Genomic DNA, 7675 nt, shown 5'->3' on the forward strand with positions numbered 1-7675 from the left:
TGCTGTGTGATGTGGGGTGAGGCCATTGTTATTCCTTGAATGACTTTGTTGTCTGCACACACACACACAGCCCCCCTTGAATGGCTTAACACATGTGCAGTTTTGCAAATGGTGTGATTTGTGGTTATGATAGATTGAGAGAAGCCGGGATGGAGCGTCTTGGGCCTGTCTCTGAGAAAACGCCATGTTTGTGCACCTGTCAGAGCCCTGGCCGCGAGCTGCGATGTTTTGTACTGAGTCTTGAGTCCCAGCGGATGCGTAAGGTCCGGCCTAAGTGATTCATGGAAGTAGTCCCCACGGGGTTAATTGTCCTTGACCCCATCAGATTCACACTTCCTCTATGTAGAACGTGTCCAAAACATAAGGTGTGAGTAGGGTTCCATGGTGTAATGGTGAGCACTCTGGACTCTGAATCCAGCGATCCGAGTTCAAATCTCGGTGGGACCTTGTGAGTTTTTCCTGTGCGGTTGGATTTTGGTGTCTGCTCCACCTTTGCTTTTAGTCCGCCTCCCTCCGCAGTTTGGCTTCTCACGACCGCCGCGTCCCCAGGAAAACCACCAACCCTAGGCTATCCCCGTGCTGGGCGAGGCCGAGGCCCCTGCACTCGCCGCGAACGGAGCGACGGAGGCTCCCGCGGGGCACTCGGCCCCACCTGAGCTGTCGCCTGTGCCCGAGGACTCTGCCGGGCGACCACCACGGCGATGGGGGGATGCTCGGACAGTCCCGCAGCAGGCCCAGGAGGTGGGTCCGCGCTGACTCCCGGTGGGACCGCTTGCCGGGGTGAAAGACGCTCGGGGGCTCTGTTGGTCCCGCGGTCGGTGTGCAGCGCTCCGCCTTCCCGCACCGGATCCCGCGCGCTGCGGGGTGCTGCGGGGTGCTGCGGGGCGGGGCGGTTTTGTCAGGCTCGGGTCCACCGGGGTTGGCCGATCCCCGCGGTGGATTCGAGGCGGCGCCCGGTCGCTCCCCTTGGCCGCGCATTCCCAGGACACAGGAGGCCTGGGGCTTCCCGAGGAAGAGGGGTGACAGATCTGGGTGGGGGTGAGGTCTCGGTCTCCCCGGACACCGGAGCCCCGGATTCTTTATCTTCCCTCACCACAACGTTAGGTGGTCAAGGCGAGGAGGTGAGTCGCGTGACTTCAGGCGCTCAACTCTGCTTCTCCCTTCAATTTGACTCACCAAGGAGCTGGACTGGAAGGTCCTGCATTTGAGCCAGGCGGGAATCTGGCTGTAGCGGGGACGAAAACTCTGCAGAGGGACTGGAGAGCCTAGGGTTGGTGGTTTTCCTGGGGACGCGGCGGTCGTGAGAAGCCAAACTGCGGAGGGAGGCGGGAAGGAGGAGGAGAGGGTTGAGAGCAAGCGCCAGGCAGGTCCCGGGAGGCGAGGTCCGGGTGCAGGAGGATAGGACCTGCCAGGGTTCTGCGGAAACTGCCTCTCCGTTAAAAGCAAAGGTGGAGCAGACACCAAAATCCAACCGCACAGGAAAAACTCACAAGGTCCCACCGAGATTTGAACTCGGATCGCTGGATTCAGAGTCCAGAGTGCTCACCATTACACCATGGAACCCTACTCACACCTTATGTTTTGGACACGTTCTACATAGAGGAAGTGTGAATCTGATGGGGTCAAGGACAATTAACCCCGTGGGGACTACTTCCATGAATCACTTAGGCCGGACCTTACGCATCCGCTGGGACTCAAGACTCAGTACAAAACATCGCAGCTCGCGGCCAGGGCTCTGACAGGTGCACAAACATGGCGTTTTCTCAGAGACAGGCCCAAGACGCTCCATCCCGGCTTCTCTCAATCTATCATAACCACAAATCACACCATTTGCAAAACTGCACATGTGTTAAGCCATTCAAGGGGGGCTGTGTGTGTGTGTGCAGACAACAAAGTCATTCAAGGAATAACAATGGCCTCACCCCACATCACACAGCAAAGTCCACGGAACCCTGGACTCTGATCGCCCCATTCCTAGTCCAGAGTGTTCACCATCCCTGCCCGGAACCCACGCGGGACCCTCGGCTCAGCTCTCCCAATCCTAAACAACAAAGGGGCTTCACCATTGTCTCAGCGGGAAAGTCCTACAGTGCAACCTGGGGCTCCTTGAAGAAGTCAAATGTAAAGAAGTATTCTTTCCTTGTTCACCTTGGAGACCAGCGGGCAAAGCAGCAGTGGCTGTCAACATGCATTAAACACCCTGCGGGAATAGATGGTACCAGGAGAATGAGAGAGAGAGAGAGAGAGAGAGAGAGAGAGAGAGAGAGAGAGAGAGAGAGAGAGAGAGAGAGAGAGAGAGAACCAGGCGGAAAACAGCACGAGATTGCGTTACTCTGCTAAGCCAAGGTAGCCTCAACACAAACGAACTAAAACGAGGAAAGACCAACACGACTAATAGCCAAAACAAACTGTCAGCTGAGTGTGTCGGAACTGAGAGCATGCCTGTGATGACGCCCGCGGGTGTTGGTGCTCCCCTCTTGGCTTCTGGCGGTTTGTCCCCGTCTCCTGCGCGTCCTGCGCCATCAGGAGCATTTTTGCCTGGGAGAGGCCAGCCGCGCGGCGGGCGGCCCTGTCTGCCGGGAGGCGCCCTCTTCCAGGCCCGGGTGCTTTTGTGCTGCCGGGGGCGTCCTGGCCCCTGTGGGCGGACGGGGCGGCGCTGGGCGGTGCGGGCCCGGCTGGGGCCAGCGCGCGGAGAGTGCGCATGCTCTGGGGAGGCGGGTGCATAGGCGTTGTCCGTGTCTCTGTGGCGCAATCGGTTAGCGCGTTCGGCTGTTAACCGAAAGGTTGGTGGTTCGAGCCCACCCAGGGACGATTGGCGATTAACTTTTAGTGCATAACATACTACATATGCTACCAGGAGCTAAATCTCAAGAAAGGCAAAAAGAGAGGCCAGGAAGCAAGGGTCAACTCGACCAGAAAGGACAGCGTCTAGCCATGTAGATGTGGCAAGATGGAGTCCTCCAGTTGAACTCTGAGCTTTAGGAAAATCGGCTTCGGCTTTCTCCTTTTTTTTTTTTCCTCTTCTTCTTTCAGCCATGAACACAGGGAGGGACACGGGGGTAGGGGAGAGAGGTGGCTTAGGGGTGATAAACAAGTATCCTTGGGTGGGGTTTATGCATTCCTGCAGGCTAGCTGCATCAGCTCTTCATTGAAGGGCACCGGGAGTCAAATTACAGGATTCCATGTGGCACACACTTTATAGCCACAACCACCTGCTCCATATCCACGTTAACCAGCCAGTGCTTGATGATCAGAAAACCACAGCACCACCCAAAGACAGAAGTCGGTAGGTGAGTGACTCATGACTGTCCTGAAAGCACACAGCTAGCTAGTTCTGTGGCCCTGGACACGTCGTATCCCAGCTACAGAGCCGCACCTCCAGGCTGTGGCCTTGGTCCACACTCAGCCCACCTCTGGACCATCACCCCCAGACTTTGACCTTGATCTGCATCTGCAGCAGTCTGTGTGAGCTCAAGATTGCAGACACAGTCTGCCCTGCTCTTCTTCAGCGAAGGCAAGGTGGTGTTTGCAGGTGCCTGTGGCAGAACCCAGTTTTGGTGCGATAATCATCTCTGTTCTTCCCTTGTTGGGCCTGGGAGAGTAATCCTCACATTTCTGTCTGTAGTCACAGCTCTTCGGAAAATGCATCTTAGTGCATTTTCCCTAAGTGACAGCCTGCAGTTGCTATTTCTTGTGGACGCGGTTTGGCACCAGCTGCAGTTTTAATCATTAAGCTGCTAACTCTCATTGTGTTTTGTGAATTTACATTGGTTTTAATATTAACCTATTTTTCTTAGTTTTTCTTCCTTTATGGCTTTTTAAGCTATAGGTTTCTACTATAATCTTCTTTTTAGCAATTCTCAAAAATAGTCCCAGGTATGTTTATTAAAGCTAGGGATCTGATAGTCTTAATCCATGCTGTTTGCTCTTCTTGTCTAGTCTCCTGTGAGAAGGCTTTATAGAACTATAAAGGAATATGGAGTTTTGCCGCACATTAATAGTATTATTCCAGCCATAAAGATAAGAGCAGCCAGGAATGCCAAGACCACTAGATGTAGCCGAATCCAGGAGGCTTCCTTCCTTGAAGCTTCTTCCTCGGGCAGGTGATTTGTCACACAGGCTCCACTGGAGGTGGCGTGTCAGGCAGAATTTCCTTTTTCACCTCATTCTGAATCCTTTTTTGTTTAGAAAATTTGGTTATTTTGAAGGCTGAGTAACAAATACAGGAGACAAATACACACAGAGATATCTTCCAGCCACTTACCCCCTACTAAATGTGGTGCACCCACCAAATGAGTGCACCAGCTGGGCCAATGTAGGCCAGGCTGGAGCCAGGAACATCCATTATTTCTCACACTGACTTGTACAGGCTAAGCACTTGGGTAATCCTTCATTGCTTTCCCAGGAACACTAACAGGGAGCTGAATTGAAAGTAAGCAACGCGTGGTGGCCAAGTGGCTGGGCCCTTGCCTTGTATATACTGGGATCTCATACGGGTGCCGGTTCTAAACCTGGCAGCCCTGCTTGTGGCCTGGAAAGGCAGTCAAGGAAAGTCCAAAGCCTTGGCAATCTGTGCCCACGTGGGAGACCCAGAGGAGGCGCCAGGCTCCTGGCTTCATTCAGCAACCCTCCGGCCATTGCGGTCACTTGGGGAGTGAACCATCAGACGGAAGATCTTCTTCTCTGTTTCTCTTCCTCTTTATACATCTGCCTTTCCAACAGAAATAAAATGAATCTTTTTTAAAAATGTAAGTAAGCAAGGCATTGGATCTGAAGTGGATTGGCTGGGATGGGGGCTTCATGGGCAGCACTCAACCTGCTACACATTAACCCCAGGCCATCATTGTGAATATTTCATGGTATCTGTGGTTAAGATTTGGTCTCAACTGGTGTCTAATCAGGCATTTCCAGCATTTATTTCTTCTGCTGGAGTGGATGACTCGATAATCCTGGTCCTTATGCAGCAATTCATCACTAAGGAAGGTGGTCACTGTCAGCCAAGGCAATGTAGGGTTGGAAAGTCCCACTGTCATTGGGAAATAAAACATGCTGATGAATCTGCCTGCTCAGGACTTGGCCTTCTTCAGGGTAAGGCTACAACGCCACAGGGATTAGAGCTTGGGCTCAGGTGCAATGTCCACCCTCCAGAAAGACCCTGGCTGGGGCGAGCTAGGTTCCTGTTTGCTCCTGCATTACAGGACATCTGGATCTAAGAATGTTATCATACCTCCTGTGCTCTCAGTGAATCCATGAGGTCCAGGTGAAGGCTCAGGCGCTGCTGATCTCTGATTTCCATGCTGGGCTTTGGGCCAAAGCTTCCAGTCCAGGTGAAAGGAAAGACCTGAAGCAGACAGACACCCCAAGGGTGACGAATGCTTAGAGGCCTCACTGAGGGTGTAGGACAGGTGAGGTTTGGGGAGGAAGACCTGAGGAGAGGAGCGCCTTGGGCCTGTGCTTGGGCAACAGGCAGATACAGGGTGATGTGGCCTCCAGCTACTCCAGTGCTGGCAGAGATGAGAGACTGATAGTGTTGTGATGCTCAACCAAGTCACCTTAAAAATACATACATACAGGCCCGGCGCGGTGGCGCAAGTGGTTAAGGCCCGGCGCGGTGGCGCAAGTGGTTAAGTCCTTGCCTTGCACGCCCGGGATCCCATATGGGCGCCGGTTCTAATCCCGGCAGCCCCTCTTCCCTTCCAGCTCCCTGCTTGTGGCCCAGGAAAGCAGTCGAGGACGGCCCAAGGCTTTGGGACCCTGCACCCGCGTTGCGCTCACTTGGGGAGTGAATCATCGGACGGAAGATCTTCCTCTCTGTATATCTACCTTTCCAATAAAAATAATAATAATAATAAATAAAATCTAAAAAAAAAATACATACATGCACAAATGAATAAAAGCAGTTGCCATTCATAGTGATCCATATTCTCTTTACACTGGAGTCTAAGTGGCAGGTTGCTTTCTCCAGGACTTGAGCTAGTTTGAGTCCGAGGTTCTCCGCTTCCTATCCAGCTTCCTGCTCATGTACCGGCAAAGGCATTGGAAGCTAATCCAAGTTTTTGGGTGCCTGAACTCACCTGAGAGTCCAGAGAAAGTTGCTGACTCTAGTCTTCAGCTTGGTCAAACCCTCATCCTTTCTGGGCATTTGTGGAATGTATTAGTGGATGGAAGAGTGTTTCTGCACCCCCTCCTCAATGTGTTTAAGCTCTAGGGTGGAAATCTGGCCTCTAAAGGGAGACTCTTCAGACCCAGAGCATAGGGCAAACTCTCAAGAATCCCTTTCAAAAATCCTATCGTGTGCCTCGAGGACGGTGATAGATGTCTAGCAGCAAACATCTGTGCAGCTGTTCTCCCACACATCCTACAGCTGTGATGCTTACAGCACAGAATTACTCACACGAGATATTTCTGTACCCTCTATGGTGACCCAAAACACTTTTTCTATGCAACACCAGGGAGTTAATGATATTTAATTCTAGAATGAGGCTACACCGATGTATATGATTCCTTCATGTCCAGTGGAAACAAATATTCTTCAGAGTTAATTTCTGCTTGCTGTGTGTCCAAGAATATTTTCAGGAAGTAACTGAACACAATTGTTCAATGAAAAGTGAATAAAGTCCTCATTTCTCACTCCTTGTGTGTTTCCCATCACCTAATCTTAGAGAAGAGGAAACAAAAGCAAACAAAATCTGTCCCTCAAGCTTTAGGTGTTATTGCTGTTTTATATTCTTTGGGAGGGTATGATGCAAAAGCTAATTAATAAAATAAAAGGTAAGTTTTTTTCATAATGAACTGCAAAGTTTTTCAAATTGTTGGTGCTATAGTTAAGTCCCCAGTTGTTAGCATAGTCGTTCCACACTTTTGTTTTTTTTTTTTTTTGAAGATTTATTTTTATTATTTTTTCATTGGAAAGGCAGATATACAGAGAGGAGAGACAGAGAGGAAGATCTTCCGTCCGATGATTCACTCCCCAAGTGAGCGCAACGGGCCGATACTATGCCGATCCGAAGCCAGGAGCCTCTTCCGGGTCTCCCACGCGGGTGCAGGTTCCCAAGGGCCGTCCTCGACTGCTTTCCCAGGCCACAGGCAGGGAGCTGGAAGGGAAGCGGGGCTGCCGGGATTAGAACCGGCGCCCATATGGGATCCCGGGTGTGCAAGGCGAGGACCCTAACCACTTGCGCCACCACGCCGGGCCCCATTTTTGTTTTCTTTTAATGATTTATTCATTTGTATTGGGTAGACAAATTTGCGAAGATGAGGAAACACAAAGAGAAAGATGTTCCATCTGCTGGTTCACTCCTCATGTGACTGCAACAGCCAGAGCTAAGCCGAACCTAAGCAAGGAGCATCTTTCCGGTCTCCCACTTCAGTACAGGATCCCAAGGCATTGAGCCTTCCTCTGCTGCTTTCTTGGGCCATAAGCAGGGGATCGGGATGGGAATTGAAGCAACGGGGGCAGGATGTGCTTTGGATGCGTCAGTAGTTTGGATTTTTGCATTTATAGCTTCTTTTATGAGTAGCAATTTTTTCAGCCATGGTTTCTTTTTAAAGATTTATGTTTTGGGCCCGGCGCGGTGGCGCAAGTGGTTGAGTCCTCGCCTTGCACGCCCGGGATCCCATATGGGCACCGGTTCTAATCCCGGCAGCCCCGCTTCCCTTCCAGCTCCCTGCCTGT

At 51.6% G+C, this 7675-nt stretch overlaps 3 non-coding genes across 3 annotated transcripts; 2 read left to right on the forward strand and 1 right to left on the reverse strand.

Moving 5' to 3' along the window:
• The first annotated feature begins 375 nt into the window (after positions 1-375).
• On the forward strand, positions 376-447 carry TRNAQ-CUG. The gene has a single exon. It is a non-coding gene; the product is annotated as a tRNA-Gln (tRNA).
• A 1044-nt stretch (positions 448-1491) lies between these two features.
• On the reverse strand, positions 1492-1563 carry TRNAQ-CUG. Its single transcript has one exon. It is a non-coding gene; the product is annotated as a tRNA-Gln (tRNA).
• Positions 1564-2737: 1174 nt separating this feature from the next.
• On the forward strand, positions 2738-2811 carry TRNAN-GUU. Its single transcript has one exon. It is a non-coding gene; the product is annotated as a tRNA-Asn (tRNA).
• Positions 2812-7675: the final 4864 nt, after the last annotated feature.

The sequence above is a fragment of the Ochotona curzoniae genome, unplaced genomic scaffold (assembly GCF_017591425.1).
Source record: "Ochotona curzoniae isolate NIBS_2020 unplaced genomic scaffold, NIBS_Ocur_1.0 scaffold_1037, whole genome shotgun sequence".
Lineage (NCBI taxonomy): Eukaryota > Metazoa > Chordata > Mammalia > Lagomorpha > Ochotonidae > Ochotona > Ochotona curzoniae.